This window comes from Triturus cristatus, chromosome 9 (genome assembly GCF_964204655.1).
Source record: "Triturus cristatus chromosome 9, aTriCri1.1, whole genome shotgun sequence".
In the NCBI taxonomy this organism is placed as follows: domain Eukaryota; kingdom Metazoa; phylum Chordata; class Amphibia; order Caudata; family Salamandridae; genus Triturus; species Triturus cristatus.
Genome location: NC_140592.1, coordinates 731,662,730 through 731,681,054, shown reverse-complemented (window position 1 = coordinate 731,681,054; position 18,325 = coordinate 731,662,730). Strand labels below are relative to the sequence as shown.

At 42.9% G+C, this 18,325-nt stretch overlaps 1 protein-coding gene across 4 annotated transcripts in view; it reads left to right on the top strand.

The window, feature by feature from the left end:
• TAF6L (TATA-box binding protein associated factor 6 like) overlaps positions 1-18,325 on the top strand; it is a 140,675-nt gene that overhangs the window by 36,381 nt on the left and 85,969 nt on the right. For 3 of the 4 annotated variants that reach the window (XM_085625948.1, XM_085625949.1, XM_085625950.1), the window contains one exon: positions 7,750-7,854. The gene's annotated coding sequence lies outside the window, so the exon portion shown is untranslated. Of the gene's footprint in view, positions 1-6,453; positions 6,573-7,749; positions 7,855-18,325 lie in introns of those variants that run through there. The other variant, XM_085625951.1, reaches the window with a different exon arrangement.

Sequence of the window (18,325 nt, the reverse complement as noted above, 5' to 3'; positions counted from 1 at the left end):
ACAAAGAACCTTCGTACATGGTCCCCTTTTATACACAACAGAGGGGCTCATAAGTGGGTGGATACAACATGAGGCAGAAGAACATTACCATTTATGGTCATTTTCGATACTGAATCAATATGTGGGCGGAGCTAACACACTCCTTGAGCCCGCGAAAACATGGTCAAGCAAGACTAACTGATAACAGATGTGGTCAAGTCTGGGCATGTGCCAGATGGAGAAAGGAGCTATTTATAGACTGTTACTAGGCAGAGTACAAGAGCAACTAACACAGAGGTTGGACTCTTCTCGTGGGGAACACGTGGAAGCATAACAATACAAAATGGAGTCCGAACTTCGGTCAACATAACAGAGAAAACATGATCTATAAGAGGGGAATTAATGTCTTTAGTAAATGCTTAATCACATCGTTGTTTCAATTTACAACAACCTCTCCAGGGGGTCAATTGACAGTAGTTTTTATTAGAACAAAAAAGTTACTACAAGTTAGTCACCAGTATTTAAAATGTAACAAAGAGAAGTAGTTTGTTTATGAAATAATGGCCAAAACTTTCCCAAACATGCAAAAGGTTACTTCACCTCCAATTTCCTGGTTTACCCAGATAAACCTACTATATATGGGGGAAATGGAAAAAAATATTTTTACACTATGACAAGGTATGTAGTGTGGTTTTTTTTTTTTTTTTTTTTGTTTTTTTACATTTTATTTATTTCGTTTTATTGCAAAGAAAAAAAATACAACAGAAAACAGTAGACTGGAGTTAATAGTTCATGCAGTGCCTCCAATACAGCAATTTATTTTCAGCTCATAGATACAACCACATTTTGCTGTCCATCGCACTTCTGTTAAGGCTGTAATAAAGCAAGTGCACTCCGGGTGGCATAGTTGTGGGTCGCATAAACATATATTTGACGCAAGTCCAAGCCCATGGACCATGCAGAGTAGCAGGATCATCGTAGGGCACTCGTCATCAAGTGAGTCGGGGAGGGCCAGGGGATCCCCTGGTGAGCCCAAGGGGCACATTCTCGCCCTGCAGGACCAGGTAAGACATCACCGGTTCCCAGATGTCCTTAGGCGGTATTTGCTGGGCATTAGTTTCCAATAGGTGTTGCGTTGTTCTTGACAGTAAGCTACATCTTTCAGCAAATCATGAGTCGGGGGAACCCGTTTCCATACCAGTACGGTCCAGTACATTGCCACCCTGTGCTTGGCAAGCAAGAGAAGCTTGCCAATAAGTTGTCGGGTTTTAGTGGGTCCAGGCTTGACACTCACTAAAGTATGTGGTATAAGTTTGTGTGGAGAGGAACACTCTTATTAATACATTGTTTACGACCTGACGGACAGGAACTCTGTGAGCAATTGTCAGAAGTGTCACTTGAGGAGGCAAATGGATTGAATGAATTTGAAATGTGCATAAGAAATAGGATGTACAGTTTTTCTGAAGGTTGGCACGGTCTTGGAAAAGTGTCATTTTGGGAAGAGTGCAAAAACAACAATTGATGGACAGAATGCAGAACAATGTAATACATTCACCCCAGTACAGAGATCTGGGCCTAAATCCATCTTTTTTTGCTCACCATGCCATTCCAGTTTGAACCCAGCCATATGCAAATCAGTCTTGACCCTGTGCCTCATGGGAACAGTCCAGCCCGAACTGCCAAGCCAGGTTCTCCCTGGACTGGAAACAAGCATCCTAGGACCGGTTTCGGGGTTTCACCCCTCTTCAGCCAGGATAGCTTGATTCCAGTGGCATGGAGAGCACGGGACTCAGAGCTGAGCATACCCGTCCCACTCGGGGTGACAAATGCAAAAACAACAATTGATGGACAGAATGCAGAATAATGTCATACATTCATGCCAGTACAGAGATCTGGGCCTAAATCCATCGTTTTTTTGCTCACCATGCCATTCCAGTTTGAACCCAGCCATATGCAAATCAGTCTTGACCCTGTGCCTCATGGGAACAGTCCAGCCCGAACTGCCAAGCCAGGTTCTCCCTGGAAAGGAAGAGAGCACAAAAATGTGGATAGTTTGTAGCGGTATATGTTACAACTTTCAGGAAGTTGGCAACCAGTTGCAAATTTAGAGAAAATCTTGGAGGAAAGAATAAGAGATGTATTTATGTTGGCTTGAAACATAGAAGATATCGGAGAATAAATATTGCTAAAAGACAATCCCAAGTTGAGTGAAGTTTGATAAGTTGCAAATAAAATTGAACACCGCCTATCACGTGTTGAGATAAATAATGCAACAGCAAGGAAGGCGTACAAACTGAAGTTATAAACAAAAAGTGACATGACTGTTATGTTTAAGGTAAGACATTACAGATGTGGTACTCAGGGTCACTTAGTCAGTGATGAGGAATGGCCTGCTTGGAAAGCAGTATGGAAACTCTGTGGGGGTTGGGGGATTTTGACAAAGTGTGTAAGTCACCAAATGTTTTGAAGAAAGCCAGTGAGATCAGAGGAGAAGTTGAACAAATATTGTTCCAAGTAGTAGGGAAAACAGAAGCTGTCATTATTGATTGAGGATGTGAAGTGGATATTTTTTTGACTCTGGAGCAAAATGAACACTAGTATCTAAAGACTTATATAAGAAGCAGATCGTAGGGAAGCTACGACCATTCAAACAGATATCAGTCCGGTAGGTTACGGTAGTGAACCAGTTAAACTGCTTGGATATTTTATGGATTGTATAGTGTGTAAAGTGACTGTATTACAGGTTAACGTGTACTTATCCATGAAAGGGGATTGCATAATCATTGGGACTTGAAATTAATGTTTGATCCTAGCTCAAAGTGCATGAAAATCCTTAAAGATAATGCAGAAGTGAGCACAGTAACATTGATGAAAAATGTTTTTTAGAGAGAAGTTGCAGAATTGTTCAGTGGGAAATTAGGGTTTTAAAAGGGTATTTACATGAAATAAAAATGAAGACGTGTGCTCACCCCACGATGTACAAGATGAAAAACATCGGTGAGGTAATGGGGTGTATTATATGGTGTGGTTGTGCAACCGCAGCATGTAATACACTTACCAACCCCTATAGGAACAGTATGTTTTCGTTTGTTAAACTTCCTAGCTCAACCCTGAGTAGCTGTGGCTCTGAGCAGCAAGGCTTACACAAAGGAACAAGTGTAAAGTATTTAAACAGCACCTAAATAATTGAGAAGAAATACTCGATACTCTTAAGAAATCAACACCAATTTATAAAAATAGACTGTATTTTTAGTCACCAATACAAAAAAAAATCCACCAGAGAGTTCAGGAGATGCACATTTTATTAGGTATAGTTAATATGCACATTTTACTCAACTGCGAACAAGCATTGTCAAAATCAACAAATTTGATACTTAGAATTTATTTTTAGTAAAAACTTTGGCTTGTATTGTGGTTCGTTGGAGTTACTTTCTGGCAGGGAGCCAGTCAGGGGGACCAGTAAGGTCCTCAGAAACAGTTACCTTGACGCGAGAAGCAATCTTCAGGCAGTTACAGGCACTTTAATTCCTTTGTTATAGGTTCCTATAGACAAGGGATACAAGGATGCTCAAGGATGCTGTAGATGCAATGCGGTCAACGGTGGTCTTCCTGCGACTGCTCCTCAGTCCACGGTTGTGGTGAGGAGGTCCTGGTCACGGGGTCGCCATCCTTTGAATTGATTCAGGCCCTGGTAGAAGTCCTGTTGCCACTGCGCTACCAGTTGCCCGATATCACGGTCACGGCCAATTCATTCCCGGGCGATAACTCGTCTTCTGAGTGGCGAAGCTGCACTTCAATGACTTTCCTGGGTCTAGCAGACTCTGGTTCAACTTTGAGCGTCAGGTCCTGGTCTCTGGTGCTGAACGGCAGCGACGATGCAAAGATCTGGGCTACCAACTTGCCACAGCAGGCTTCCTCATGTGTTGTGGCCCTTTGCTGTGAATAGGAGGTGAGCCAACTGACCCTAGCTTCGACTGGGCTCCGGAAAGCACTTCTTCACAAGGAGGACACAGCAGGCATAGTCCCTTCTCCTTTGCCAGCCACTAGGTTCAGCAGGTACAGTGCATGTTGGTGCAGCCCCTCTTTGACGGTCCTTAGTGCAGCAGGGCAGTCCTTCGATCCTTCTTCCAGTCCAGTTGAGTTCTGGGTGTCGGGAGTGCCCTTTTTATGCCCATAAATTGCCCTCGGGTATGATGCAGTTGGTAGCCAATGCGCTACCAGGTTCTCTATCTCCTGATGACAGCCCCCTGTAAAGTGTGTCATCTGGCTGTTCCTGGATGCACCATTCTGCCCATTCCCAACAAGGCAGAACCCCTTTCTTGGTGTCCAGCACTCCCTAGCCCAACCTAAAGGTGTGGTGGTCAAGAAGGCTACACACCCCTGGAAAACTGGTTTGACAACTGGTCTGCTCTTCCCTGCCCTTAGTGCCAGCCTGCAGCTTAAACAATAGGACAGCCCTTCTTCCACGTGTTTCCCATTTGCCTTTCAAAGGCAAGCTTTCCTTTGAAGCTCACCTTTTGGGCTAACACCTGCGTGGCTTCCTACAGGAGGGAGGTAACACCTCTCTCCTGTGCAGGCTTCAAGTCTAACCTATCCTGTGAGTTGTGAGCACATCTCCCCAGGAGGGCAGAAAGCTGTCTCTGAGACACCCCCCTCCCCCTCACGTGCTGGCATTAAGGGTACATGGGACTAAAGGCAGCAAAGTGGCTATTTTGCAAAAGTTGCACACAGCAACAAGTTGCATTAATTTTGACTTGAGTATCAAGTTGGAATTAATGTAACGAGTTGTTTGATAACTTGGAGAACCAACTTTAGTAGTCTCATTCAGAAGTTAGCAGTGTTGAGATGTCAGGCTGTAACCCTGTACTTGCCAGAGGGGTTAATAGCCTTTTCCACATTAAAAACAACAATTTAGGGTTTTTACTGTTGGAACTAGTTTTAATATACAGCACCTTGTCTTCAGGCTCGGCAGGCCTACCTTGGGAGTGATTTATATATATTAAAAAGGGAGGACTGGGCTTTGCCATTACATCAAATGGTAAAGTCGAGTTAGCAGTTTAAAAATGCCCTTCCAGTCTGCAGGTGGCACATTAAGTGCTGCAGTCCATGAGGGGACACTCTTAACTTACAGTCCTTGAGTAGCCCTAGTACCAAATACTATGGACTTACAAGTAAGTTAGGCTGTGCCAATCGGGTTTAAACCAATTAAACATACACCATTTTAAGGGTCAGAGCACTTGCAGGGCTCAGGGCATTTCAGAGCCATTACACCAGCACCTAGCAGTCAACATTGGGCAAAAAGTGGGGTGAAACCTGCAAAAAGCCTGTTTCCTTACAGTATCCATCACCATCATGGATGATGGAACTAGAGCATTAGTGACACTCATAACAGTAGGCATTATATAGAAAATTATAGCTATGGAGTGGTTGGCGCCAGTGGGTGCAGGTCACAAATGGACGGGATGTTTGGCTATGCATAGATCTAGGAGAGCTTAACAAGTGTACAGTAGTGGTCAAACACCCACTTTCACATACAACCAAAAGTATGTGTCGGTTAGGAGATGCTAAAATGTTTCCAGCACTTGATTTAGAATCAGCATGTCACTCGGTAAGACTACATGATGACTCAGAGGATTTAACAGCAATCATTACTCGTAATGGATTAATCAGGTTTTTTAAGAGTGCTGTTTTGTATCATTTCACCAACCCCAGTTTTCCAAAGCGCAGTGGAAAAGTCTAATGTTAAAAGTCGAGAAATGCATTTTTGGCCAATAAGAATTGAATTACTTCGGACACAAATTCACAGGAGAAGGGATAAAACCTAAGAAGGAGTTAGTCTGTACCATTGAAAACATGCCCACTCCATGGTCCAAGGAAGCTTTGATAACCTCTCTGGGCATGGTAGAATTCTACTGCAAATGTATTCATAACTTTGCAAATATTACACTGAATTTGAGAAGTTCATTGAAGAAAATGGTAGAATTCAAATGCGATGAACGTTGTCACTTGGATTTTGAAATGGAGAAAAGCAAATTAGAACAAGCTTGTTGTTTATGAAGCTTTGCCCCAAACAAAAACTTACAATAGTAATGGATACTTTGGGGCAGTGTTATTACAAGGTACGGGAAGAGAAGAAACAATCTTGTTTATTTCTAGAAGTTTGAAAAAGGTCAAATTAAACTGGTCTGTGATTGAGAGAGGGGTGTTAGCAATATTTTGGCCAAAGGACATTGAAAATCGTAATGGGGGTTGGGTGAACAAATCTTTGCTCAAAACATCATAAGCTGTTGAAGGGGGTGTTTATAAACAAGGGGGATAGATGCAGTATCAATGATTGTGAGATTTAATATATTCCAGGAGCAAAGAATAGAATAGTTGACTGTCTGGTCAGAATAATTTCCACGTATAGTATATATAAATTTGATGAAGAAGAGATCACACTAAATGAAGATGTGATTTTATGTACCATCACAGGAGAATCTATAATGGAAGAGTAATGGATGCAAGAAGTGAAAAATGATGTAATTACAAGTTGTTTGCAAAAGAGAAGTGGAAAGAGAAAAACAATTCTAGCGAGAGTCTAAGAAATGTGGGTACGTCAAAAAGGAAATGTCAGCAAGTGATAGAATGATTTTCAGAGTCACAAGACTTGTTGCTCCCACAATTCAAGAATTAGATTGAGTGTTAGCTCATGAAAGTTGCATAGATATCGATAAAGCCAAGGAAAGGTTATATCAAAATTATTGTAGGCGGGAACTAGATGAGCAAGTTGAAAGAATGGGAAGAAAGAGTATAGAATGTAGTTTGATAAAATTCTTAAGAGAAAGGTACAACCTGTGAGAAGATGGCTGAATAAGCCATGGGAGGAATTTACTCTTGATCTATTGGTGTCTTTGCAAGGGGAAAGGGGGATCAATGTTTGTTGTCATTGATAGAGGTGTATTTAAGATGGTCAAAAGTGATAAAAGTCAGCAATACTAAAATAAGGTGCGTCATTGATCTCTCAGTGAAGGGTTTCCGGGCAATTTACTCGCAGACAATAGTCTACAGTTAACTTCCAGAAACATGACAAAAATGTTTGAGTGAGAGTTTGAGTGAGAGGGGTGTCAAGTATAAAGGATGTGCAGTATATCATCCGGAAACAAATGGAATAGTTGAGAGATTAAACAAAGTCATCTAAGTGAGGAAGTGATATAGCTGGCAAGATGTAATGGGAAGAATGGGAAAGAGGAGGCACTTACAAAGATAATGATGTACAGACTTATCCCACATGCAGTAATAGGAAGAACACATTTTGAGATATTTAAGAACAGGAAACTACATCCAATAGTAAGTCTAGCGTGCGACAATGATGGGGAGGTGATGGAAGATCCCTCCTCCACGGGTATATGGAGGGAAAAGGAGAGGAACAAAGTAACAGGAAAATGTTTTTTGATAATAGAAATGTAGTGAAGGTCACAAAGAAGTATGTAGGACACTTTGTGAGGATTAAGAGCACCTGTTGGGAACAAGACAGGGTCAAAATACTCAGAGCCACTCAGGGTTAGAAAGGTGTTTACCAGTACAATTAAAACTGAAGTTAGTCGTATGTGGAATCTTAGTAGAGTGTAAGGGTGTTGACAGAACGAGATGAGAGAGAGAACAGATTTAAAACGGACACCCCAAGAGAGAGGGGCACAGGGAAAATTACAGGAATGGTTACAAGTTAGTTTCGTTACCTTCCCACTGTGGAGTTAGCTCTTAACAATATTGGTCTTCATTTCTCTTTAGGTATTGGACTTTGGCAACATGTATCGCCGCTTTTATTTATGAAGAGGGAGTTGTGGTAATTAATGTGAAGACTGCAACGGGAGAATCCGGTCGCTGGTGGATGAGGTTCGTAAAATAAATTTATATCAAATTCACTAACTTCTAACAAGTGTTGTGAAATCTACTTTTCCACTTAAAGTTTTTAGGGGTTGGGTTGATTGGTCCAAATTGGGGTGGCGTGGTGAGCAAGAGAACGATGCATTTAACCCAGCTCGCTTGACTGGGGGTGAATGTTTGATTCACTCAGCATTCCGTCCATCATTTGTTGCTATATGACTGTATTTATGGTCTGTTCTTTTATACATCTTTTGCTGTTTTGCTAGAAATAGAACTGAGTTTGGTTTCACAAGATGGGAATGTTTGTGTTCGAGACTACAGTGTGGGAGTTTGGATGGAGAGCAACCCGAGTCTTAATGTGATCCACGGTGAAGCTCTCCCAAAGTTAAACAGTCTAGTGCCCAGAATGTAGTAGTCGGTTTCGGTGAAGAATCCAGAGATCACCTTTCGTAGCAGTGAAGTAAAACAGCTGGTTTTCGTCAGAGAAAATAAGAGTAAAGTATTTTATTTAGCAGCAGCAAAACAATTAGAGCGAAACGCAAATGCAAACAGTAGAGCGTTATCAAAAGTGACCACTGGAGGTCAGTATTGCTCCAAAACGGAAAGAGTTACTATTAAGGTCCTTAGCGGCAACCATTCTGGAGAGGGTTGGGGGTAAACTGGGTATTGGTGACGGAGATACCTTTTCTTCAGGCGCAAAACCGCACACATGTTCTAATGTGAAATGAAGCTGCAGACTTACTTACCAATGCGGGTTGTCAGGGCTAGCAGGCAACAGCTCTATAGTGCCCCCAACTTCATCTTAAGTGCTTTTAGCAGATGTCCCACAAAACTGGAATACTTCACCCCCCGAATCCTGGCTGCAATGCACCAGCCCTCTATTTTATTTATTTATTTAATGCGTTTTTATATAGCGCAGACTTTACCCGAAGGTGTCAGAGCGCTTCACAATAGGAACAGTAATGATACATGAGGAGAAAATTACAAGTGAGCATGTTACAAAAGCAAACGTTACGTTACATGAGGCAATAGTGACAATTGTGCAAGTATCAAGAGCAAAAAAGAATACAAGAGGTAGCAAACGATACGTTACAAAAGGAAAAAGTGACATGTGTGCAGGTTACAAAAGCATACAAAGTACAAGTAGAGGTAAAAAACTGCAATAAATGGCAGACACTCAAAACACTAAAACAAACGTTACGTTACATGAGGCAATGGTGGCAAGTGTGCATGTATCAAAAGCAAACAAAATACAAGAGGTAGCAAATGATCAGTTACAAAAGGAAAGGTGACGTGTGCATGTTACAAAAGAGTACAAAGTACAAGTAGAGGTATAATGCACTAAATGTCAGACACTCAAAACACAAGAACACACTGGGAAGGCACTTCTATAGGCATGGAGAACAGAATTTCCTATAATGGAAGGACTTCCTTCAGATAATAGAGGGCGTGAATTAAATTTGGAAGTGTCTTTGAAGGAGGAGAGCTTTGAGGTCAGTTTTGAAGGCCTGGGAAGAGGTGGTGGTCCGGAGCTGAGGCGGAAGTGAGTTCCAGATCTCACCGCGTTGCCTGAAAAGGATTGGGCCATCGATCGTTCCTTCTTGAAAGTGGGAGGTTCAAGCAATACATTTTCTGCATTACGTGATGGTCTGGAGCCTCCAGAGAGTTTCAGTTTATTTGCCAGGTAGCGAGGGGAGGAGGAGTGCAAGGCTTTGTGGGTGACACAGGCAGTCTTGTAGATAGAGCTTGCCTCGATGGGAAGCCAACAGAGGGTGGATAAAATGGGTGTGATGTGGTCGCTTCTTTTGGCCCCATATATGAAACGAGCTGCTGAATGGAGAACAGACTTCAGGGGGGAGAGGTGGGATTTGGGGAGGCCAGTAAGAAGAGAATTGCAGTAGTCCAATCTGGAGAGAACCAGCGATTGGACCAGGGTTTTAAGGTCGTGCTCCGGGAAGAAGCGACGAATTCCACAAAGAAGGCGCAGTTGGTATCGAGCAGACTTTGCAATGGAATCGATGTGGGAGAGTAGATTGAGTTTTTTGTCGAGTATGACACCAAGGGATTTTGCGCTGTCGACAATGATGGGTTTATTGTTAAGTAGATTCATCTGATCCATCCATGATTGAACTGGGGGAGGAGAAAGTGAGGAGGAGGAATTCAGTTTTGGAGGGATTCAGAATCAGTTGATGAGTTAACATCCAGTTTTGAATGGAGTCGAGAGTAGAGCTTAGGAAGGAGAGATCGTGAGTGGAGGCCACCTTAAGGTAGATTTGAGTGTCGTCTGCATAGAGATGATAGTGGATCCCGGATTTACTAAGGAGATTTCCCAATGGTTCTAAATAGAGATTGAACAATGTGGGTGCAAGTATAGAGCCTTGAGGTACACCTTGACCGACCGCCAAAGGAGATGAAAGACTGTTCGCTATTTTGATCATTTGGGATCTATCAGAGGAAGGAGGCAAACCATTTAAGCACAGTGCCCTCCATGCCCATTCTCTGTTGAAGAGTGTTAAGGAGAGTGTTGTGATTGACAGTGTCAAAGGCTGCAGAAAGGTCAAGGAGTATTATAAGACGAGCCTCTCCCAAATCGAGTATCCGCAGCGCGTCATCAATCACTTGCAGCAGGGCTGTTTCAGTGCTGCAGTTTTGAATGAAGCCGGACTGGAAATTGTCAAGAAGATCATTGTCCTTTATATGACGAGAGAGTTGTTTCGCTACACATTTTTCTGTGATTTTTGCAAGAAAAGGTAGGTTAGTGATGGGGCGGTAGTTGTTGAGGTCGTTCGCATCAGTGGTGGGTTTTTTAAGCAGAGGGGTGACCTGCCCAGTTTTGAAGGAAACAGGAAGGGAGCCTTGACAGAGGGAGAGGTTGACCAGAGTGGTCCAATAGGAAAGAGAATGGGTATAGAAGTCAATGGCAATGGCACTAGGGATGGGGTCAAGAGAATGGTTAGAGGGCTTTGTACCGAGGATGCATTTAAGGAGGGCATCTTCAGAGATGGGGTCAAAGTTCTGACAAATGGTTAAGGATTTGCACTCCTCTGTAAGGGTAGGAAGAATGACCTGATCTACAAGTGATTTCACTTTTTCGTCAAAGAATATAGCGAATTCCGCTGCTTTCTTAGTAGGATCCTCCAACTTGGAGGTTGGGGGAGAGCAGTTTGGGTTCTTGATGAGCTCGAATAGTTTTTTGGGTCTATTTTTGGCTGAGTCGAGGAGGGATTTGAAGTGCAAAGCTTTTCCAAGGAAGATGTGCTTGTGGTACTTGGATCTTGCTGAGCGAAGCGTGGCCAAATTATCGGTGGAGGGCGCTTGTCTCCATTGTTTCTCAAGGACTCTTAGGTACTTCCTTTCTTCATAGAGGGATTTGTTGAACCAAGGTGCTGAGGGAGTAGGCCTTTTCTTTTTGCTTTGGAGAGGAGCGACATTATTGATTTCGACTGCAAGGACTGTGAGAAATTGGGAGGTGAGTTTGTTAAAAACATCTAGGTCGGGGTCTAGCCTTGGAAGTGATAGCAAAGCAGAATCACAGAGGGTACCGAGGTTCAATATTTTTAGTGTCACGGAACCAGGAAGTAGCCCTCTTAGGTTGGCCGAGAGTTATAGAGTGTGATAGGTGAAGAGAGAATGGGATGAGGCGGTGGTCAGACCAGTCTACATGAATAGGGGTAGCGATAGTCAGCAAGCCTGCTTTAGAAATAACAAGGTCCAGGATTGAGCCTTTAGAGTGTGTTGTTTCTGTGCAGTGTTGGATAAGATCGTTTGCAGAGAGGAAGGTGGCCAGCAAATTCGCAGAGGTGTCTTGAGGCGAGCCCCAGTGGACATTGAAGTCACCCACGAAGATCTGATTGTCACTTTGCAAGTATTGGTCGCAGATGCAGTCCGTTAGTTCCTCCATAAACGAAGGGCTGCTTCCAGGCGGGTGGTAAATAGCATGGAATCTGAGAGGTGAGCGGTGGTGCAATTAAAGCTCAAGAGATGGGCATTCAAAAGTGTGGAAGGAGCTGTTAGGAAGAGCCTTAAGTTGAAGGGAGTTTCTAAAGATGACTGCAACACCTCCCCCAACTTTGTCAATTCTGTCATTTCTAAATATAGAAAAGCCTGTGGGTACTTGGAGATCAAACATAGAGTGAGAGGTATCGTTGAACCAGGTCTCTGTGAGGAAGAGCTTGTCAATATTGTGCAGGATGATGGTATCGGAGATTTCAAGTTTGTGTTTTATTGCAGATCTGCAGTTGTGGAGCATACAGCGCAGCTCTGTCGACACTGTTTTGGTGACGGGGGGACTTGGGCTATGAGGGGTGATGGGGATATTGTACTTGTACGAGGGTGCTCGGGAGGGTTTAGGTGGATGAGTGATTCTGACAGAGGAGATGGTCGGAATAGTGTAGATAGTAGGGTTACTTGAAAATGAAAGTGGAAGAAGGGTGGCGTTCAAGGGCTTGTGTGAGTTTGCAGATGTAAGGTTATGCTTGGCTATTATGGGATGTGGGGACGAGGTGCATCTCGTGGGAGGGTTTTCCAAAGGGATTGAGGTGTATGGAAAAGTCGAAATCTTGGAGCTTAAAACTGAAATGGTAGCTTCAAGTTGGGAGATGGAGGTGATTAGAGAGCTTAGCTTATTTTCCAGAGAGAGTAAGGCAGAGCACGGCATGTTGGGTGGCTCAGTGGAAACAGGAGGGGGTGCACTTGGCGGTGGAAGGCAGGGCGAGGTGGGGGAACGGGAGGGGAGTAGGGGTACAGGGTTCAGAGGTGGAGAAAGGTGGTGGATGAGAGCAGGCGTTGGTGCAGAGGTGGAAGGAGAGTTGTCTTTGTTGGCGTTGCAAGAAGGATAGGAATTAAGGACATAATTAGGGGGAGATAGGAGAGGAGTGGGGCGGAAGGAGAGGGGAGGAATGTGTGGAGTCATAGGGATGAAGGAGGTTTGGGAGGAAGAGAGGGGAGGGGGTTGGAGAGGTCCTGTCAGCTAGGTGAGGTGGCTGTGAGGGAGCGGGTATCTGGCAGAGTGAGGGGGGTTGGGAGATAGGGAAGTTGAAGAAAGGAAGTGGTTCTGCTAGGCCCGAGGGAGGGAAAGGGTTACCAGGGGGTAGCACAGCATTGCTGGAGGAGTGGGGGGAAGGAGAGAGATGCAATGAATGAATGAATGAATGAATGTGAACTTTATTCGGATATACATTATATCCATAAAAGTACAATTAAAACAAAACACATTATGAAAAATAGGGTTAATATAACCATATAAAATAGCGGAATTATATCGAGTGCATAGTATTACGAGTGCGTACCGCCAATTTTAAAAAGGATCCAACTCTAAAACATAATTCATCATTATTGATAGCAAGCACCATATCATAAGCAATCTTATAGTTCGAAACACATTGTGACTTAAAGTACGGGATCAAAAAATGTTTTGTGGGGAAGGAATAGAAAGAACAGAAAAATAAAAAATGTAGCATTGATTGTTTCGAGCTATTATTACATGGGCAGACAGAGGATTCAAGGTTAGCAGTATAGCCAGTAGGAAAAGACAACAAATATTTCATTGTATCTGTTCTCAGCCTGAAGAATAAGCCCCTTTCCCAACGACCAACAGGATTTAAGAGATATTTAGGCAAATCTGGGGTTACAGACTCAACTTGCATATATCTAACAACTGAGGTCTTATTATATTCAGTTGCTAGTCTAGTTTTTTTAAAAGATGCATAAAGTGAGCTTTCTATAATTTTAATATTAGCAGGGCTATAATCTGAGGGATTTAGGAACAAATGTTCCATATTCAAATTAGTCAAACTTTTATGTACTCCTGCCAGCCACGGTATATCCAACCCTCTGTCGCAATTCATGCAATCCATGATTATCTCTCTGGTCAATTGTGCAGCCTTATTCTTCCAAATTCTTAACCAGAACAATGTCGGGCGAGCCTTTATAAAATCTTCTATATACGGCAGATGTAATTCGCTATGGCTAGCATATGTGGAAGAAAAGAAAGGGGCTCCCAGAGTTTTACGACAAAATCTATTTTCTTCGCACTGAATAGGTGTGCAGGTGGAATGCCCCCATACCTCTGCACCATATGTAGCAGTTGGTACACATTGTAATCTGTAAATTTTAATAATAGAAGGAACTACCCCTATATTTTTTGGCTTTGGTAGCCTCAAGATTGTATTAATAGAATTGGTAAATTTCCTTTTACAGTGAGCAATATGATCATTCCATAAACCATTTGATGCAAATACCAGGCCTAAATAAGGAAAAGTGCATGTGCTAATCAATTGGTTAGAGTTTAAAACAATAGTAAAATTGGAGTGTTTCTTGGACCCACATGACATTAAAAATGATTTTTTAAAATTAGTACATAGGCCCAAATTTGCCATGAAATTCACAAAACCGTGAACCAAGGCGCGCAAAGCTTTAGGGGTGCGCCCCATTAGCACGGCGTCATCGGCGTAAAGCAGTGCGGGGATCTTGTTTCCCTTGATAATTGGGACGTCTTCAGTTGTAGGCAAAAGTGATTTAGTTAGATCATTAATGTACAATATAAAAAGAAGCGGGGCCAGGACACAGCCCTGTCTCACCCCCCTGCCAATTTTAATAGCCTTCGAGATCTCACCATTCCTTCCTATACGCACCCTAGCTTTCAGGTCTCTGTGTAAATATGCCAAAAAGAAAACCAGTTGGTCGTCTAGCCCAAAGTTCAAAAGAATTTGCCACAGCCGTGATCTGTTGACAAAGTCAAAGGCTGACGTGAGATCCATGAAAGCTAGGTACATAGGTGTTTTTTTAGCTATAGTATATTTGCTAATAATCAGGTGAAGGTTAAGGCACTGTTCAACCGTGCCAACATTACTCCTAAACCCCAGCTGGGATGGGTGCAAGACCTTATTTTCCTCTGCCCATAGGCTGATCCTATTAAATAATACCCTACCCAGAATTTTTAGGGTATTGTCAATCAATGAAATTGTCCTATAACAACTCGGATCCGTCCGGTCCCCCTTCTTAAAAATTGGGACTATAGTACTATATGACCAAGAGTCAGGAATAAATGAATCGGTAAGATTATTAAAAATATTGGTAAGAAGTGGTGCCCAGAAGTCGGGTTTATCTTTAATTAAGTCAATCGGGAGCCCATCTGGACCTGGTGCTTTGCCTCCTGAACTTTGACTTATGGCCTCTTCAACCTCAGTTAATTCAATCTGTATTCCAGAGGTAAAAGTGTAAACTTTTTCAGGTTCGTTAGAGATTGGGGAGGCATAGATCTTAGTGAAATGAGCCTCCCAGGATTCGCTGGATATATTACATCCGAGCGGTGAGGAAATAATACCTACATTTTTCATGTCTTTAACTGCCTTCCAGAAGTTTTTTCCGTTTTTTAGGGCATTTGCCCGGAGAAGATATGCCCAATGGTCATTAATGAGCTCCTCCTTTCTACGTGTAATGGCTTTCTTGTAACTACACCTGCATGAGGTCACGAGGGAGCTTACTCTCGGTTTGCTTAAAAGGGCCTTTCTTAATTCTCTATTGGCCACTGAGCATTCTGTATTGAACCAACCAGGTTCGGGATTAAATGTTCTAATTGGTTTAGAAAGTAATTGTTTAATCCCGTTACATAGCTTTGAGAAAGCGGCAGCTACCTCTATATTTCCAGTACTAAACATCAGACATGTTTTAACTAGGGTAGGATATGATTTTATCATTGTTTCAAAAAGGGCGTTGTTATCGATGTTACGCCAAACAATTCTACGATTATCTGTAGTTAGCGTTAAATCACGGGCCCCAGGTGTACGGTCGTACACTGGTCGGCGCGAAAAGCTTAGAATAGTATTAATGGGGTTATGATCCCCATGTATGGTGGGGATAACTTCAGCCCTTAAAACATGATCTTCGAGAGGGGTATTAACGAAGATATAATCAATAGTAGAAGTAGAACCTCGACTTCTATAAGTTGGAATCACGCATTCGTCTGGTGGCGGAATTGCAGCGGTTTGCATAACATTCACAAAGTTATGAGTACTTAAAAGATTCATTAACTGTTCCCCTCTTTTACTTAATGATGCATCAGTGGCAAGCCGCATAACGGAATAAATGTCCTTTGGGATTTTAACATTAAAATCTCCGCCTAGGCATATACCCTTAGTTTGGGTACCACAATTAGCTAGTTGTAATTTTAAAATAAAGTTAAACAACAAGGAAAAGTTCACATTGGGGACTGATTTAAAATCATCATTATAAAAATTAATCAAGTAAATGGAGTCCCCCCGAGTATAGAGGGTTACTTGAAATTTATCACTATTAGTAGATAGAGTTTTGGAATGTCCACCTGAGTTAATGTTTATCCAGGTTGAAAGGCCGCCAACAGGTCTGCCAGATGTGGGAATGGGGGACAGGATGTTAATACATTCAAAGCCCTCCATATGCAAATCTTGAGTAGCCCAGGTCTCCTGAAACATGACAATGTCCTGAGAATGAATTAGTTCTTTCCAGTCTGGTAAGTTTAACTTAGATTTCAGACCGGCAATATTCCAACTCAATATTTTTAATGAATGATCCTCTTTTATTTTAATTAAAGGGTCAGATTTGAGAGCTTGGGAACTGCACGTAATTGGTGCTAAAGTAGATACGTCCATGCTTTCTTCATTGGTTACCTGTATGGGCAGTCAATCTTGGCAGTCTAAGCCAGAGAGTAGTGAGAATTTATTCGAGGTCGGGATGGGACTATACAAGTTACAGGGCAATGACTCAAGTACAGGTTTATAAAAATAACCCAGGGGTAAAGTACATATGCTGGTGCTATGACTAGTCTGATCCCTCTGTAGTGTCAAGATGTTTTTGGCTACCGATTGCCTCCGGAAGTTGATGATGATGCAATCTCCCTTAATGTTTTTGTAAGATTTTCCTAACCAACCCACTCGTCTTACCATGATAATTTCACCTATTAATGAGGGTCTAAATCGCCTGTGTTTTGTGAGCCAATCGACGCATTTACAGCGTAATTGTTCCCATGACTCTGTTTGATCTTTTCTCAAAGGGGGAACCCCTGCTAAGGTCACAACATATGGGCATGCCTCGGGGGGCAGATTTATTATCACGTTGCCCTCAGTGTTATTTGTAAGGTCAGGGTCAATTTCAACTACTTGCTCTGTCCTAACCAGATTGTCGCTAGGGGGTCTGTTTGAGGGGACATCAATGGCAAAGTTATTTAATGGTTTGCCATTAATATAGTTGGATGTTTGAGCCGATGGCCCCTTAGCGTCCCTGGTTTCCCTTGATTCAAAGCAAGTACGAACCCTTTTACAAATTACACAGTCGTTGACTCCTTGAATTGGTGGTTGGGGTACGTTGGTATTTTGAAGTGGGATGGGCACGATTGACCTACTGCTAAGATTGGGGTCAGATATAATGTCAATAACCTGGGACATTTCATTCAAGTGCTGCGGTGTGGGGTGTACTTGCTGGGGGGGTAAAGAGTTAACAATGCGCTCATATAAGGAAGGAAATAAATTATCTAGAGCCGTCTTAACACAGTCAGTAATAACAGTAGATAAGTAACTGATATCAATTGCACTTTTTAAGTTGGCATTTTCCATAAAAGGAAACAAATGTTCGCTCTCAGTTTGAGTTCCAATTGCGTGGGTAGATAAGTCAATCGGCGGGGCATGTACAAAGACCTCGGTTGCTTTTATAGTTGTTGGTGTGGGGTGGATCCATGACTTTAAGGTTGATCGGGTAGAACAGGGACGAATGGGTTGTTTCCTCTTCACATTTACAGGTTTCCCGGCTTTCCTTTTGCGCTTAGCCCCTAAAAGAGGAGTTTTGTTAGGGGTGTTGTTAATTGCAGAGTTCGATTCAGTAGAGTCAGATGTAATGGCATCACAAGCCTCCTCACAGTTCACGGCAGGAATGACAGAGACACATGCAGTAGCTTCAGTAACTTCGGTAATGTGCCCCGAGGGTGGTGCAAGTTGTCCTAGTCCGAGAGACAAACGTCTCTCAGTGAGCTCGATTTCGTTGCTCACGATGCTAACAGCCCTCTCCAGCATGTTTTCAATACACGTTGTTGCAGATTTGGTTACGGGTGCGTTTATACGCTTCCCCATTATTTATTTATTTTTCTTTTTTTATGAGCGGGAGGTAACAACAATAATGCAATGCAGGATGGCACAGTTACTGGAGATCAAATATGGAACGATAGACAGAGCTCACCTTTCCTTAGTTGAAGAGGGTATGGCCCAGTCCAGTCTTTTCCGGTCTATGACGGGCAAGGACGGGCCCGCCGCCGCTGCGTTGGTCTCCCGCGCTTATGAGCGCCTCAGCAGGTGATTCTCCTCCCTCCTGGGAGTCCGGTATTCTGGACAATGTAGTCCCCAGTCCGCCAGCACCACACAGGCAGAGTTCACCGGGCAGGTTTCCAGGCGCGTCCCGCGCTGCGTTGGTCTCCCGCGCTTATGAGCGCGTCAGCAGGTGATTCTCCTCCCTCCTG